Here is an 18,314-nt window from a genome sequence, read left to right on the forward strand (position 1 = left end):
ACAATGCGTCCATCCGGCACGGAGGTGATCATCAGATCACTGGCGCCAAAACAACCCGAAGCCTCCCGACGTGCGGTGGCTTCAGGCCTTCTAGCCTGGAGCAGAGAATCTAGATCCTTCTCTAGCGCGTAGAGAGACCCAGAGACGTTGGCCTCCTAAAGATCAGTGGCCACATTGCGTGAACCGAGTTGAGATTGGTTACACAAATTCTTAGATTGGAACGAATCCAACCCAAGGGATGTTGCCGCAACACTGGATGAAGTCGAGCCTGGAGCAGTCTCCGCCTCGATCTTTGTTGCGGAAGCATGGAGCGGCAAGTTGTTGAGCCCGTCAACGAACTTGTCAAGGTTGCTGCGGGGATCCGCAGCGGAGGTCTTTGGCCTCATGTCGACGAGGAACCGCCAAAAATCGCCTACACCATCTGCGATGCAGACCCACGAGCCAAAAATGAATGTCGTACCCTGGGAGGGAACTGACCTGGTGAATTTGAAAGATGCCATCGAGCTCGCCGATGGATCTTCGACGCGCTCCCCTACCTGGCGCGCCAGCTGTCGGTGTTTAACCGGCTGCCCACCGAGGGATATACCCAAGGTGGTAAGTTTTGGGTGAGGAGACGCCGAGATCAGGAACTCGAAGGTGCAAGGAACACAAGATTTAGACAGGTTTGGGCCGCAAGGTGCGTAATACCCTACGTCCTGTATGGTGGTTTGTATTCCTTTGGTGTAGAATGATCTAGAGATCGTGTTTGTAAAGGGGTCCCTGTCCTCCCTTATATATCCGAGAGGCCAGGGTTACAAAGATACTAACCAACACCAGCTAAGGAATCGTACCAGAACATGCCTCGAGTAAATTCTCCCTGTATCGGTTAGCCTTATCTCCTATTTAAACAGAATAAATAAGAGATAAATAAGATGAATAAGAGAACTTAATCTCTTAAACCTCTTTAAACTACGTTATGTACCCAGTCCCGTGGCCCCGGGTCTGACAAATCCTAAAGAATGTCACTTAATTGCTATTAAGAGAATTTTGAGATATTTGGTACACACTCCTAACCTTGGCTTATGGTATCCCAAAGGCTCCACTTTCGATCTAGTTGGATATTCCAATTCGGATTATACCAGTTGTAAGGTAGATAGAAAGAGTACGACGAGGACTTGCCAATTTCTTGGAAGGTCCCTAGTGTCGTGGAGTTCTAAGAAACAAAATTCGGTTGCTTTATCCACCGTGAAGCTGAATATGTTGCAGCGGGTGCTTGTTGTGTCCAACTCTTATGGATGAAGCAAAAGTTGAGTGACTTCAGTTGTGAATTTAGCAAGATTCCTCTCTTATGTGACAATGAGGGCGCTATCAAGCTAGCAAACAATCCGATGCAATACTCCCGAACAAAGCACATACATATAAGCATCATTTCTTAAGGGATCACGAGGCTAAAGGAGATATTGCTTTATGTCACATGAGCACCGAACGGCAACTTGCCGATATCTTCACTAAGCCTCTAGATGAGCAAAGGTTTTGTGATTTGTGCATTGAACTAAATATCTTGGACTCTCGTAACTTGGCTTGATTTGTTGCACATACTTGGTTGTTGCTTAGATATGAAAAATAAATTTATTTGTGTTGAGTTACTTCAAAATATTTGGATTTTGATCTTTGGATCAAAGCTTGACTCTTGTGATCATTGTTATGTAATGTTGTTTTTGGCTGATCACTAAGGTTCAAGTTTCTCATATGTTTACAAGCCATATCTCTTAATATCTCCAAGTTTATTATTCTCAAAATCTATCTTTTTGGAGCTGAAAAGTATAGGTCGGAACTTCCGACATTTCTTGGAAGTATCATGCTTGTTCCAACAAAGGGTCCTCGGGAGATTTTTTTAATATTCATCGGAACTTCCGACAATCTCCGTCGGAACTTTCTTCATTCTTCCAACCGGGGGTCCTCGGGATCAAAAATTCTTATTCGTCGGAACTTCCGACAATTCACACGAACCTATATATACCCGTTGGACAGCCCCCTCAAACCCTAACATACTCTGACACACCACCGACACCAACACTTCTCCCCTCTCAAAATCTTGCGGGGAAACCAAGATTCAACCGTGGGATTTCATTGTTTTGGAGTTCTTTAGATTGTCCACTCTTCGGAACATCCGATCCCCATCATCTCTCTTTCGATTCGCGCGGGGAATCTTCAAGGTATTTCATTCAAAATCCCCGTCGCCCGATCTCTCAATGTAGAAGGAGTTAGAAGTTTCTTTCTTCGGGATAGCTTCCTGGTACATCGTTGATCATATGCCTAGAATCTTATCAAATTTGGTGGTCAAAATCTCTTGATTCTTGATCTTTTGGGTCTGCTCGGGCCCTGTCGGAAGTTCCAACAAAGGGTGAGAAGTTCCAACCCAGTCGGAAGTTTCGCCCCCACGTTAGAAGTTCCGACATGTGCCTTAACTGTCCCATTTGATTGAGTCTGATCACATCTATCGAGTCTATCCTAATTTTCATCTTACATACTCAGATGACTCGTGAAAGGAGAGGGAACCAGAGGGCTTCTTCACCAGAGATTGAATCTTCTCCTTCTGATTCAGAAGTGACTTAAGAAGCTTCGCCTATGGCTGATCGTACTGGCAAGCAAAAGGTAGTGGCCAAGGCTCCTCTGCACTCTTGTGGTCGTGGAAGACCTAATCCATAGGGTACTTCCACTCATGGTGCTCATCCATGCATGAAGCACACTTCTACTCCAGGCACTCACATGTTAGATGCTAGAGAGTTGATAGAATATCTTGAGAGGATCATCCTCGGATGCAGCCCCCACTTAGGCTAACTGCTTCACAGTTCAATGGGACTTGTCCAGTGGATTACAAAAAGGGCAAGCATGATATCTATGCATTGAGATATGATGATCCATCTAAATATGCCAAAGAGCAGCAAGGAGATGTTCGATTTTGGATGAACTTTCATGCAGATTGGTATGCATCAGTGATTCTTTGCAAGTCTCATCCCACTACCGAGATAAAATCCATCAACTGGGAGTATCTGTTTGAAATTGACTTGCTGGTGGTGGGGGAAGTCCAAGATGCTTGTAGAAGGATGCATCTCACATCAATCATGTCCTTCAATTGTGATTGGAATGAGGAGGTCATTGCTCAGTTCTACTTCACTCTCTATGCCAACTGCTCAACCAAGACCTTCCATTGGACTATTCATGGCAGGCCGTTCTATGTTGAATATGCTTACTTTTCTAGTATTCTTGGGTTCTCCAATGCTGATCTTAGTAGAGAGAGGATACATGAGGAGGAGAATGTGCTTGATGATGGAGAACTTCACTTCATGTATGATAGTGCATATGGTGATATTAAATTTGGGACAATACATGGTTTGACACCTTATTACAAGTTGCTCAACCAACTCTTCCACTACACTCTATGTCCCAAAAGTGGTGACTCGGACAATATTTCACGCATGTCCAAGAACTTGCTTGAAAGAATGGCTCCCAACAAGAATGAGTTCAGTGTCTTTGACTTCATTTGGGAGGAAATCATCATCTGCTCCGTCTCACCAAAGAAAGGATGTAATTATGCTCCCTATATCTTTGCCATGATTAAAGAAGTAACAAGCATCAATATCTTGACCGACAAGGGCCATCAGGTGTACAAGCCTAAGAAAGATCAACTTGAGCGCCTTCTCAAGCTTGGAGCACATGCACCTTGCCACTCCACTCAAGGACCCTCCCATGGTCCTTCAAGCTCTCATCATCCTTCAAGTTCTCAAGGTCCTTCGAGCTCCCGTAGTCCTCCTCCTCGTGCCCCAAAGAAGAAAGGGATTCTAAATTTAATTTCTTAAGGACTATTTGCATGCTTCAATGTGGGTCATCACAATGCGCAAGAAATCCATGACCACAAGAAGCATGTGGATGAGCAGCTTCTCAAGATTGAGGCAAGGCAAAAGGAAATAATGACCAAATATGACATGCCTCACTCACCTCTTCGTGCTCCCATAGATTTTCCTCCTCCACCGACCTTCTACAACCCTTGGGAAGAAATGGGTGGACCTTCCATAATGTTTGGTGCACCACAAGTTGATGAGGATGAAATTGAAGAAGACTTGGGTGGGCGTGAGGAGTCGGATGAGGATGAAGAAGAGGACATTCCCGCTGCCAACACACCCACCGTGAGGAAGAAGTTGATGCTGAAGATGACGATGATGATGATGAGTAGTGGCTATGGAAGGGCCTCTCCTTTTTGGTGTTTGTTGCCAAAGGGGGAGTGAGCTCACCATAGACTTTGTGGCTGCTTTATCTATCTTAGCTTCGTCGTTCAAACATTGAAACTCTAAACTTTTATGCTTTGTGGACAAATGAGACTTGTATTTGTGTAACATGTGGTGTGCCAAGTGAGATTTTTAATGTTGTAAGATTTAATTGAGTTTCTCTATGCTAGTGTGATCTTAGAACCTTATTGCTTTTGTGATGCTCATGACTTTTGACCTAGTGTTTGTTCATTTCCACTTTATTATTGTGACACATCTTGTCATGTGCATCACGTTGATATTATCACACGTTGCACCCCATGAATGAAATTATATAGAAGAAATCTTTCTTAATATGTGCAAATAGCATTTGAGGCTATTTTTGTATTTATCTTGATGAATGCACATATCAAGGGAGAGTTCAACTATATAATTGAATTCAAAATGTTTTACTGAATTTATTGTGAGCCATAAATATGTTGTCATCAATCACCAAAAAGGGGGAGATTAAAAGTGCATTCGGCTCCCTAAGTGGGTTTTGGTGTTGATGACATACAAAATTAAGGAGCTAATGAGTTTATCGAGTTTTGGACAGGTTAAAATTCAATTCAATGAAATAGAGCAAGAAATGACGCCAAATTTGCTTAAAGGATGGTGTTGGTCTTAAAAGAAGATCCTTACTTATTTTATATTTTGAATTTGAGTTGAGAAAACACCGTACTATTAAGAGGTGTCAAAGTGCTTATTTGAGATGCTAACCATCAAGGAGAGATACAAAATTGCACACTTGTGCACCTAGTTTTCTGTCTGTTTCAGTGTGTGTCAGAAGTTCCGACCCTAGGTCGGAAGTTCCGACACTTGTTGGAAGAAGCTGGATTCTTCCGACAAGAGGTCCTCGGCTAGCTGTTTTAAAATTGTCGGAAGTTCCGACAATCACTTAATCGGTCCATTAACGGCTAGTTTTTAGGGCTTGGGTATTTATACCCTCTCAGCCCCCCCCCCCTCACTAGCTGCTGACTCCACACGCAAGTACACCTCCAAGAGCACTCTTTCCACTCCCCAAATCCTTCCTTGAGCTAATTCTTGAGTTGATTTGAGCTAGGGCTTGGGTGAGAGCAAGATTGAGGTGTGAGACTTAACTATTTGAGTGTGAGGGCAGCCAAGTTCATCTCAAGAGCACTTCAAGCATCTTCATCCTTTGATTCATGTTTGTTACTCTTGAAGCTTGCTTCTAGACAGTTTAGTATCGCCCGTGGAGCATCCTTTCGTGTGTGTGCGCCCCGGAAAGTTTGTATTACCCTATCCTTTGTGGATTTCATAGTAAGCGACTCAATCCCACTTTGTGGTTGATTGAGTGAGGTAAAGGGTTAGTGGAAGACCTGGCTCCTTGTGAGCTCCTCAACGGAGATGTAGCTTCCTTGGTGGAAGTGAACTTCGGGAACAAATCTCTTGTGTCTTGTGGTTATTGCATTTATTTAGTTCCTATTGACCTAGAGTTTTTTTGTGCCGATCTACGTACTCAAGTTGTTGTGCTTGCAAAGATCACCTGCAGAAGTCTCCTAGTATCATTGTGCAACTTTTGATTCAGTCAGGTTCTGCAGTTTCAAGTTTAATTTTGAACTTTGTATAAACTTTAGTTTTGTCGGAAGTTCCGATCCAGTGTCAGAAGTTCCGACCTATCGAAACTTCCTACACAGTGTCAGAAGTTCCGACACATTTAATTCCTGCAAAGAATTTTTCAGATTTTTCAGGTACTCCTATTCACCCCCCTCTAGGCATCACCAAGATCTTTTCAGTATTCATACCTTATGCCTTGCATGATTAGAAGAGTAAGTGCCACGACAACAGTTCCGGTATTTGTATGTTTGCTCTAGTCTAATGTCTGTCCATCCGGAGGTTGGGGCCTCCGTGTGGGATGCTAGAGTATCGCTCATTAGCGTAGACGTGGTGTGTGGGCTAGTTAGCTAGTGTTGCCGGATTCAGTCCTATCCCATGGTTTGATGAGGTGGGCGGCAGGTGGTGATAGCCCTATCCGTCCAGTATAACCCTCCTGTCACACCCTAAAATATTTAATTTTAGGATGTGAGTACCTTTCAAAATGTGTTCATCTATCAATAGGATTTTCCGAGAATTTTAAAGATTTTTCTGGCAATTATTCTCATTTATCCTAGAGCTAGATCCATTTTTATTTGGAAGGCTCTAAAATTCTTTTTCATGAGTCCCATATATTTTATTTGGATTTCTCGTGTTCCAAATTATCTCCAGAGTTTTCCTCGAAATTTTTGGGATTCTTCTGGATATATATTTTTCATGGTTTAAAATATTTATCTGGACTTTTCTAGATTTATTTTAAGCTTAAAAATATGTTCTGGAAAATATTTCTATTTTGATATCAAATTCTCATCATAGTCGGACTGAGTCGTATCTTTGTTGTACATCCTTTTAACCTCGTCCTCTCCGATCCCTTAAGATGCTCCAACGAACTCCCGATTCTCTAACATTTCTCCCCGATAAAGTCACGCTTGAAAACGAGCCTCGTGGCTCATCTTCAGTGTTTTTCCGACGATGTTCGATCACCGTCAGCTCCAACGACTAGGCCTGATCCCTTCCTTCTCTTTTCCGCGTTCCCGAATAAGTCATTCACGTTCAACCAGATCTGTCAGCTCGTTTTCACGTTCGGCCCTCACCCGAACCTGTTTCGGCCCATAACCGAACCCCTCGGCCTCACGCCCACCTACACGTCGCCGGCCCTACCCTCCCCCACGACTCCCTGCTACTTGCGCCCCTGCGACCTCTTTCTGCATCACCCCGAGTTCCTGTAGCCAGTCACTCCTTTCCCCTGATCCTTCTCTGTGACATCACGGCCCCACCTGTCATCTTCTTTTTCCCCCTTTTCGTTTTCTGTTCAGGCCCAACCCGTGCACGGGGAGAGCTCGGACTCCCCGCACAGCAGCCCTACAAAGGGCGAGCAAAAACCCTCAGGCTTGTGCCCTACCCTGCCGCAGCATGATCTCCTGCTCGCACTCATTTTCCTGTGCAACGCCACAGCCATCAGGACACCGTCGCCCCCCTGCGCACATTGCACTGCTGCATCGCGTCTCCTGCAACCCAGAGCCGCCGCCGCCGCATCCTTCTCCCCGAGCCCTTCCGCCTAGACCTGTAGCGCCACCGCCGCCGTGCGCCACCAGCAACACCGTCGCTACCCAGGCCGGGACGAGCAAGACCGCCGGCCACCATGGGACGCGCCCTTCCCCCTGCCCGTGTGCGCCATGAGCAGAACCACCGCCCAGCCCCAGTACCTGCAGCCCCTGCGCCTCGCCTTCCCCCTGTGCGCCGCCCTCGCTCCTGCATCGCCCCTGATCCCCTACAGGCGCCGCCATGAACAGAAACAGAGCCGTCGTCCGAAGCAGACTGCCGCCGCCCTCTTCTCGGGTAAAATTCGACCACCACGATGCATCCCCGCGGTAAGTAAGGTATGGAATCGAATCCTCTCATCGTCCTCTTTCATTTGCCCTGCTCCTTGTGACCTCTCGTGCCCGGAATCATCGAGAATTCAACGAACAGTGCCCGCCGGTCACCATGGCTGTGTGTTCAAGCTTTTTGCAATTTAGCCTGATGAAAATCTTGTAATTTTTGCAGTTTTTTATGTGTCTTGCAAAAATTGCAGAAAACCCCTAGATCTATTACATCTTCTCAATCCAGCCCCACCGTGGAATTTTTCAGATCTAACCCTAAACTTTTCCTAATTTGCAAGCACTATTTTCTATGTCTTGTAATTCTTTGCTGCTAGCCCCTGAAGTCTATAGTTAATTACGCTTAGGTCCCTGCAACCTTGTTTCATGCGTAGTTTCCGCGTTTTAGATCCGTTTCGATCCGTTCTTTTTGTGTTAGTCTTCTAAAACCCTAAGCTATCGTTAGGTAGTGTTGTTGTACCATAATTCCTATTTTTAAAATTAAATATAGATTTAATTTGATTAATATCCTCTCATCTATTTTTTCCAATTAAAATCCAATTAGATCTATACTCCAGTTTTTATAATTAATGTTAATTTGATTAGTATCAACTTAAATGTGTTTGTAATTTAATTTGTTTAGTTCAACACGAACCATAAAGTTTGATGTTTAGATGCTCTCACCAGTTTCTTTTCTAATTAATTGTTTAAATAGGATAATTTGTACATTGACAATTATATATAAAATTTTGACTAAGTTGTACCTCATCTTTATAAATGTAAATATAATATGAGTTAATAATAATTACGGATATTCCCTTTTGAATATCTTGTACATTAGTTTTCTAAAATTAAAATAAATGAAAGCCTATAGTTCTTTTATTCTTTTATAACATAAATCTTCCGATAGCTGTTTCTTTTCAACGCTAGCTCGGTTTTCCGCATTTCTTGTGCCCTTTTCACTATAGCAATGAGCCCTATCCTTTTGTACGCTCCTTTAAAGCTTTATTTTTATTTGGTGTATATGTTCTTTTTGTTTGTTTGTTGTTTTACTTGGGTCCGATGCCTGTGTGATGTTAGAAGCAGCGTGATCCAAGAGTTTTGAAGATTTAGAGTTTCAAGAACAAGAGTTGAAGACTCTGAGCAGCTATTCTGTAAAAGAAAGGCAAGTGTTTCCTTGATCATTCTTTTATTCTAATAATCATAATAAATACAACTTTTCTTTATGCATGCATGTGTCCTAATTTTGATGGATCCTAATTAAGGATATGCCTAGTCTTTATGATCATTCCTTGTCAACCTGGGTTTTACCTTTATATTGGGTAGCTATTGCTTAGTTGCTATGATTGGTTCTGGTTTGGGAATAATATATAACCATGATGACAATAATGATGTTACGCCTGTTTTATCCATGTTCATGCTCCTTGTGTTGTTAATCACAAGATCATATATTTTAATTGGAACATGGAGAACCACCCAGGAAAATAGTGCAATCACAATACTATATGGCTCTGGTCTTGGCTAATTAATTAGAGACTCTAGCTTATGATAATCTTATCGAAAGTGCAAGAGGGATTGCATCTTCCGGGTATAGCTCGGTCCTCTTGAGGCATATTGATATATGTGGTCCTTGGCTAAGTCATTACCTCATTAGGAAGGGTTATGATAGCTTTGACTTGAAACCTTAGCGGATTGTTATAAGTTTGGGAATCTTTGTAAAGGCCTCGTAGTGAATCTCTTGCCACTCACCTCAGAAGTGTTTAAGAGGCTAGCTACCTCGGGCAAATCGGGAGACACGAATTGTGGGTGAAGTGTTCAACCTCTACAGAGTGAAAACTGATATATCAGCCGCGCTCACGGTTAAGAGCGGCTTGGACCCTCACATGATAATTGAACTTGAAGATGAATTAAATCATGGACCATGTTCATGGTTACGGTTATGCTGTATCTCTTCTATCTCTTTTAACGTGGATTTTGGTATGAACTTATATTTTAGTAATCAGGTGCTAATAAAACTTGACCAACTAAAATTGCTTATCGTAGTAAGCCAGTCAGCCTTCCCTTGATTTTGGCCTTCATGTCAAATAATTCCCAACACTTGCTGAGTACCAACCATAAGTGTACTCACACTTGTTATAATTGCTGCTTAGAGGAGAAAGTGATATGAAGTTTTGAAGATGATGCTGAGTTCTAGGCCTACGCAATCCCTGGTCGATTGCCTGTGAAGTTTGGAGTCTTCGTTTCCAGGATAAGCTGTATAACTTTGATAATCTTTATAGTCTTTTAATTCTCTTTTCGTGATATTGTTGCTAATAATTCATTGATGAAGTCACTATATGTATGGAACTTGATCCTGGCATACATATAGTTATGCATTTGGTTTTGTCCTTAAAAACCGGGTGTGACACCTCCCCGTTTAGGTAGTGGCTGTAGGAGGTCCATAAAGTGGCTGAGTTGTCTGGTGGCTCCTCTGCCAGTCATGTGCGGTTCTCCCAGTAGTGCTTGGGAGCCTAGAGCTGAGTATAATCATGTGTATATATATGAGTGTATAGTACAAGCTGTATATCTAGATAGAAGTACATAAGTCCCAAGTAGCTTTGTTCTACCTTTCTCCCTACCTATGTCTTTGCTTGAGTTTGAGCTTGAGTAACTTATGTGTCACACTATCTCATTATCAATATATATCTTACCCTTGTTTATACAATTGAAAACTCAACCAAGATTTGATCATGAACTTACTTATTCTATAACCGCTGCCTTCCCTGCAGAAATATAAATACGACACCCGAGATTACTCACGGGTAAAATCCTACAACGGTATTCAAGTGCGCTTGCGCATTTATCTGTGACGTAAGAAATACCACACGGAGTTTCAGATGACGCTAGCAAATGCCAACAAGCATTTTTGGCGCCGTTGCCGGGGAAGGCACCGGTTAAAAGAATAAACTAAGTTCTTGATTAATATCTTAGTTTGTATTCATTGTTTAAATAGGCTAACTTTGCTTTATTTTCTCTCTTTGGTGTGAAAACAAGGTAGTGTATGACTGGTTTTGATCTGCCGCATAATTTCAATCAGGATCCGAAGTCACTTTTGAGAAGAGTTTGACCCCGTGTCATACCTCCTCAGATTTCACTCTCGACAGCGAAATCAGTCAATATTGCTCCATCAACTTCAAGGACCATGGCCTAGAAGACACTTCGGGATTTCTTTGCTCCCTCAGCTGACAATGTCCCAGTCGGGCCATGTGTTACTACAGGAGTTAAACATTTCGAGGTCAAGACGGGTCTCATGTCACACCCGGTTTTAAGGACAAAACCAAATGCATAACTATATGTATGCCAGGATCAAGTTCCATACATATAGTGACTTCGTCAGTGAATAATCAGTAACAGTGTCATGAAAAGAGAACTAAAAGACTATAAATATTATAAGAGTTATACAGCTTGTCCTAAAAATGAAGACTTTAAACTTCACAGGCAATCGACCGGGGGTTGCGTAGGCCTAGAAATCAGCATCATCTTCAACAGACTTCACATCAACTTTCTCTTCTGAGTAGCAATTATAACAAGCTTGAGTACACTTATGATTGGCACTCAGGAAGTGGTTGGAATTATATAACATGAAGGCCAAAAGCAAGAAAAGGCTGACTGACTTACTGCAATAAGCAATTTTAGTTGGTCAAATTTTATTAGCATGTGATTACTAAGGTATAAGTTCATACCAACCCACATTAAAAGAAACATAAGAGATATAGTAGAAGCATAACCACAACCATAAACATGGTCCATGATTTATTTCATCTTCAAGTTCATTAATCATGTGAGGGTCCAAGCCACTCTTAACCGTGAGCATGGCTGATATATCAGTTTTCACTCTGCAAAGGTTGTGCACTTTACCCACAATTCATGTATCCCGATTTGCCCGAGGTAGCTAGCCTCTTAAATATTTCTGAGGTGAGTGGCAAGAGATTCACTACGAGGTCTTTACAAAGATTCCCTAACTTATGACAATCCGCTAAGGTTTCAAGTTAAAGCGGTCATAACTCTCCCTAGTGAGGTAGTGCCTTAGTCAAGGACCACATATCAAAGCCTCAAGAGGACCGAGCTATACCCGAGGATGCAACCCCTCTTGCCCTTTCAGTAAGATTATCATAAGCTAAAGTTTCTAATTAATTGGCTAAGACCAGAGCCATATAGTATTGTGGTTGCACTATTTTCCTAGGTGGTTCTCCATGTTCCAATTAAACAGATATGATCTTTTGATTAACAACACAAATTATCCATGAACATGAAGCAACGCAGGTATATCTTCATTGTTGTTATCATGGTTGTTAATTATTCCCAAACCAGAACTAGTTATAGTAACTAAGCAAAAGCTACCCAACAACAAGATAAAACCCAGGTTGATAAGGAATGATCATAAAAACTAGGCATATCCTTAATTAGGATCCATCAGGTTAAGACACATGCATGCATAAAAGAAAGTTATATTTATTGCGATTATTAGAACAAAAGCATGATCAAGGAACACTTGCCTTTCTTTTAGAGAATAACTACTCAGAGTCTTCAACTCTTGTTCTTGAAACTCTTAATCTTCAAAGCTCTTGGGTTGTGCTCCTTCTAACGTCACTCGAGCATCACGCCCAAGCATACAAGCAAATAAACAAACAAGAATAACTAAGAACAAACACACCAAACAAAAAGAAAGCTTAAAAAGAGTGTACTAAAGGATAGGGCTCGTTGCTACGGCCATGAGTGCGCAAGAAACACGGAAAACGGAGGTACGGTCGAAAAGAAACAGCTATCGGAAGATTTATATTATAAAAGAGAATAATAGAACTATAAGCTTCATTTATTTTAATTTAGAAAATAAATGTAAATGATACTTGAAAGAAAATGTACTTGATTGTAATTAACTTATATTATATTTTGCATCTGTAAAATGGAGTAGAACTTAGTCAAATTTTTATAATTCTCTATGTATAAATTACACAAATTAAATAATTAATTAGAAAATAAACTGGTGAGAGCATCTAAATGTTAAACTTTATGGTTCGTGTTGAACTAAACAAATTAAACTACAAACACGTTTGAGTTGATATTAATCAAGTTAACATTAATTATGAAAACCGGAGTAAAGACTTAATTAGATTTTAATTGGAAAAGGTAGATGAGGGGATATAATCAAATTAAATTTATATATAATTTTAAAATCGGAACTAGGGTACAACAACACTACTAAATGATAGCTTAGGGTTTTAGAAGACTAACGCAAAAAGAACGGATCAAAACGAATCTAAAACGCGGAAACTATGGAAGAAATAAGGTTTTAGGGACCTAGTCGCGATTAACTGTAGATTTTAGGGACTAGCAGGGAAGATTTGCAAGATACAGAAACAGTGCTTGCAAATAGATCAAAGTTTAGGATTAGATCTGAAAAAATCATGGGTGGGGCTCGGTTGTAAAGATCTAATCTACTAGGGGGTTTTCTGCAGATTTTGCAAGACACAAGAAAGAACATGAAAATTACATCTTTCTCCACGGACTGAACTACGAAATCTCAGCCTCCTCCATTGCTAGTGGATAGAAGCTCCCTGTTGGCCAAAATTGCAGCGATTTAGGGCACGAGAGAGCGGGGAGCGGGGGAATAGAGAGAGGATGACGAGGGGGTTCCATTTTTACCTCTTACTTGCGGCCAAAGTCAACGGGAACGGCTGGAATCTCACCGGAAAAGGAGGCGGCGGTGCTCTGTTCCGTGAGATGATCAGGGCGGCATTCTGTTCTGCTTGGTGAGTTCCAGGACGATGCAGGAGGTGATGCAGGAGGGGGTGCGGCTCCAGCAGCAGCGGGGGCGAGACGAACAGGCTGGCGGCGGTGATAGTTGGCTCCTCAGCGCCGACGGCGCTGCTTGAGAGACGCGTGCAGGAGGACGCGGCTGCAGGGGCGTGTAGGGCTAAGGCGAGCAGGGGGCAAGGCATGCACACCCAGAACGGTGGCAGCGCACTGCACTTGGGTGGCGGTGCTGGTCTGGGTGACGCGAGGAGGGGATGTGCACAGGGGTTGGGGGCACTCTTGGTGGCAGCGCTGGTTTTGACGCTAGGAGGAGGAGCGAGCGCGAGCAGCAAGGGGGTCTATGGAAGGGCTAGGGGCAACGATGTAGGGGGGAGGTTGCAGGAGGCTCGGCCGCTCGCGATTTATAGTGCTAGGTCAACTGGGTTGGCGTGCTGTGCACGCGTAGGATGGCAGTGTGCATGGCTTGGACTCTGCTTGAGGCCATGTTGTCCACGGGAGAAACAAGATGGGGCTGAACGGTGGATCCAACAATTCAATGAAAAAAAAGCGAGGAAGGGAGAGGGAAAAGAGGGAGGAAACGGCTTCACATTGGGACTAGGGTGGCCGCGCAAGTTGAATTATGGGACAAAACAGTTCGGGTGAGGCCCGACAAGAGAAACAAGCTGGCCAAAATTGAATGGGTCATTCGACAACACGAACAAAAGATGGATCGGGCATGCTAAACTTTTTATATGGCGTGAATTGCTGGGCTTGCGTGACGCACACACAGAGGACAGCAATGTGAGCCATCCCAGTCTCGAATGAAACCAAAATGGCATGTGGCAAACAGCTAGCTTGTCTGTAGGTGACATACAAGAATTCGATGAGGTCGGGTATGTGTGGCCAGATTGGACTCTATCAACGAGTCATAGCATGCACGCATAGGAAAACTGAGCATTGTGTGGTATGGTTATCGTGGTGAAAATGAAAGGGACAGGAGGAAATGACAAGGGGGATCATCTTGTCGTAGAGAGAAGGAGGAAAACGATTGGCTAGCCACTGTGTCGAGGAAGAGAGAGGGTAGCGAGGGACACGAGAGTCCAAGATTTGGGACTCATGAAAAAGATTTTAGAACTTTACAATAAATGGATTTAACTCTACGGATAAAGAGAATAATTATCAGAAAAATTTGGAAAAATTCTTGAAAACCCCCTAAAGATGGATGAACACATTCTAAAAGATATCACATCCAAAAATTAAATATTTTAGGGTGTGACATCTCATTACGATTGTGCAGGCCAGCCCATTTTGTGGCAAGGCCAACGAGGATGCCAGCGCATATCTGCAGCAATTCCTAGAGCTTTGTAGCACTTTTGTCATTAAGGAAGTCACTCAGGATGCAATCTAACTCCGACAATTTCCGTTTTCTCTTCTAGGGAAGGCAAAACAGTGGTTTTATGCCAACACAAGTGCAGTGGATACATGGGGAAAATGTACCAAGGCATTTCTCGCCAAATTCTTCCCGATGGGCAAAACCAACGCTCTTCGAGGAAGAATCTCCAGTTTCCACCAGGCGTCTAATGAGTCAATCTCTAAAGCATGGGAGAGGCTTCAGGAGTACATCATTGCGTGTCCTCACCACGGGATGGATGATTGGCTTATTCTTTAGAATTTCTACAATGGGCTGACTCCAACATCCCGCGACCACATCGATGCTACTGCAGGTGGTGGTTTCTTCTCGCTAACCATTGATAGGGCCAAAACTTTGATAGAGAAGATGGTGTCTAACCAAGGATGGAATGAAGAACATCTCCAACCATGCTAGCAAGGCATGCACACCGTCAAGGAGATGGACATGCTCGCCGCAAAGCTTGACATCCTCCTCAAGAAGATCGCGGAACGGCCCTAGGATAAGGCTCCGATGCAAGCACTTCAAGCCTGTTGACACTCGTTACGGACTGATTTCAACCATCAATTTGATGCAGAAAATCATGAGAACTAAAATTTCATGCATGCATATTTAAAATAATGCCAAATCGACATGTCCCTTGGAAAATATTGCTATGTTGGAAATTGAGCAGAAATGCAGGTAAAACATGCTCTAGGATCCAAGCTACAAAACACCGACCAATCACAAACAAGCATGAGGATTGAAGAACCCACATGACAGCCTAACACACACTCTCAATCGAAGGCAACACCTCTCTGACCAATCAGAACGCGCCGTTCAGCCTCCCATGGATTAAAGGGCCCACCAAGCATGCAACCGACATAGGACTACGCCAAGTCACCCAGAACCGACGTAAGGGCCCACATACTAGTCTCCTGGCCAAAGGTGGTGGCCAGGGGTCAGCCGAGCCACTGGTTCGGCCGAACTGCCACTGGGCCCCCTCACCCCCAGCTTCCACGTGGTGCTTCCTGGTGATGTCTAGAAGTCGATTCTCCCTGTGCCCACCTGTTTTCCCGACCGAAACCCCCCTAGTCAGAACTATAAATAGTAGAGGAGGGGGTAAGAATTATGACACACCATTCACTCTCCTCTCTTGTGCTTACACTCTCATTCTTGAGCTTTAGGCTCACCTTAAAGGTTTAGTGCTGCCTAGGTAGTGCTTAGAAAATAGGGAGAGAGTGAGGGGAAGTCGAGGTGGTGCCGGTCGGCCCTCGGTGCTCTTCTCCACCTTGTACCTCGATGGATGCTTATCAATCATAGTAAGTGTTTGTGATTTCCTTTGTGCTTTAGTCTCTTAGTTAAGAAATAGTTCTAGTCCACTAGTTGTTTACTGGATCAATAGTTCAATAGTGTAGTGGATGCTCTAGAGTAAGATTAATTCTAGAGTTAGTAAAGGACAGTATAAATGTGGTGTCTAGATCAGACTTTATCTATTGGTTGTGGTATATCCCATGGTTAGATGAGGTAGGTAGAAAGTGGTGACAGCCCTGTCTATCTAGCATAACCCTCCCCGTTTGGGTATATCCCAGTGCCATATCACCGGAGCTCACCAGGTTTTGTCCTATGGGAAGGCAGTAGCCCGACGTGAACAACTAGGATAGATCTATATTACCTATGATTCTTAGCCTTAGGAATCCTCTCTACCCCTTTCCTCTATCCAGTGTGGTGTCCTTGGAGGAACCTGAGCCTTAGATAATATACACACGTTCCTCAGTGGATACGATACCTCAGAATACTCCTGGGCGAAAGCTACAACGGTATCTGTGCGCTTGAAGATTAATTTGTGATCGTAAAATTACCCAACAAGCTTTTTGGCGACGTTGCCAGGGAACGGTTGCTATGTTCTCTTCGGACCTAGTTCGCCCTTGTATCTTTTCTTTTCTTTGATTCAATCTCTACCCCCGCTATCCATGGAGAAGTTATCCATTCAACACCTCTCTACCTCAAAGGGTGACTTCTATGAGCCATCACAATCTTCAAAACAAATCCCTTCAACTGGCTAAGAACTTCATCCTAGCTTTATAGCCATTGTTCAGAATTGACCCTTCTCCGGAGCAATTAATGAAAATCCCTATGATCATTTTCAAGAGTTCGAGGAACTGTGTTTGTGCTTGGTAATCCCAGGCATGACATAGGAAACCTTGCGGTGGAAGTTATTTCCTTTCTCTCTCATAGAGAGGGCAGAGCAACAGTCACCCGCACGATGGGGAGTATGAGCGGTGATTGGGAAGAACTTCAAGTTGAATTTTGTTATTCATTCTCCCTTACGGAATGCATAGACTCCCTACCGATTGACATCCTCGACTTTGAGCAATTAGAGAAGGAGTCCATAGGTGCAGCATGGGCTAGATTCTCATGCCTTTTGGCACCTAGCCCAGACTTGTCTATGCCTGATGATGTATCATTTGACATCTTTTGCTCGGGTATACACATAAAATCTGCCCTAGACCTGGACGTCGCCGCTGGAGGTTCGTTTGCACACAAAACTCGAATGGAAGGAAGAGAGATCCTAGCTCGCCTCTTAGAAAAATCTTCTTTCCCTACTGACCATAACGAACCCCACCGACAGGAATCCGATTTGATCCATGAGAGGCCCTCAACAGCCAAATCCGAGTTTTCACCTTTCGCATCCCAAGATTCATCCATTGAACCCTCTCCCGAACCGCGAACACTGAAGGAAGAAGAAATTCAACCTTCAAAGTTCTCTTTCCAATTCGAGGATGATCCTTCAAGAAACTTTAGAAACACCTCGAATCATCATAGGCACGAGAAGCCTACAACATCGTTGTGTCTTTATGAGACCCTCAATGAAGATTTCCACCATACAACCATAGTGGATTGGTTGTAGGAGGTAAAGCATACTTTCGAAGCAATTCAGATTAGCTCAACTTCCACAATCATCCCTTGTGCTTTGAAGGGAAATGCCGTAGAAGCCCTTCATGACCCTACTGCTGAGGCTTGTATCTTATCCGAGTACCTCATAAACACTCTAGTGGGTAACAAGCCTATGACCCAAACCAACAAATACCTCAGAAGTCCCTCAGGACTCTTCTTTGAATGTCGGGGGATCGCAAGGGATGTGCCAGTCACCATAGACAAAATCGAGGATCGCTTAGATTTCCACGTCTATGATGTCATCGATTTTGATCTTCTCCTAGGCTACCCGCTAGAAAAACATCTCAAGGAAGCCTAGATAAAAAGCTTAGGGAACCCACTTCTACCATCGCTACCTCTTGTTTAGAAAATCCTATGGCAAAGCCTCATCCCAAGCAAAACCCGCTCAAGAAGGTGATGTATGGATCTCCATTTATATCGTCCAAGATTGTTCCATTTGAAGCTGCAAAACCTGCCACTTCCGAATTGTATGACTCGGAAGAAATCCTTCACCTTGGTGAA

General features: G+C 43.4%; 1 non-coding gene across 1 annotated transcript; it reads right to left on the minus strand.

Annotated features, from left to right (window-relative positions):
* Positions 1-15,008: 15,008 nt before the first annotated feature.
* LOC112879183 lies at positions 15,009-15,115 on the minus strand. Its single transcript, XR_003226006.1, has one exon. It is a non-coding gene; the product is annotated as a small nucleolar RNA R71 (small nucleolar RNA).
* Positions 15,116-18,314: the final 3,199 nt, after the last annotated feature.

Source organism: Panicum hallii, chromosome 1, assembly GCF_002211085.1.
Source record: "Panicum hallii strain FIL2 chromosome 1, PHallii_v3.1, whole genome shotgun sequence".
NCBI lineage: Eukaryota > Viridiplantae > Streptophyta > Magnoliopsida > Poales > Poaceae > Panicum > Panicum hallii.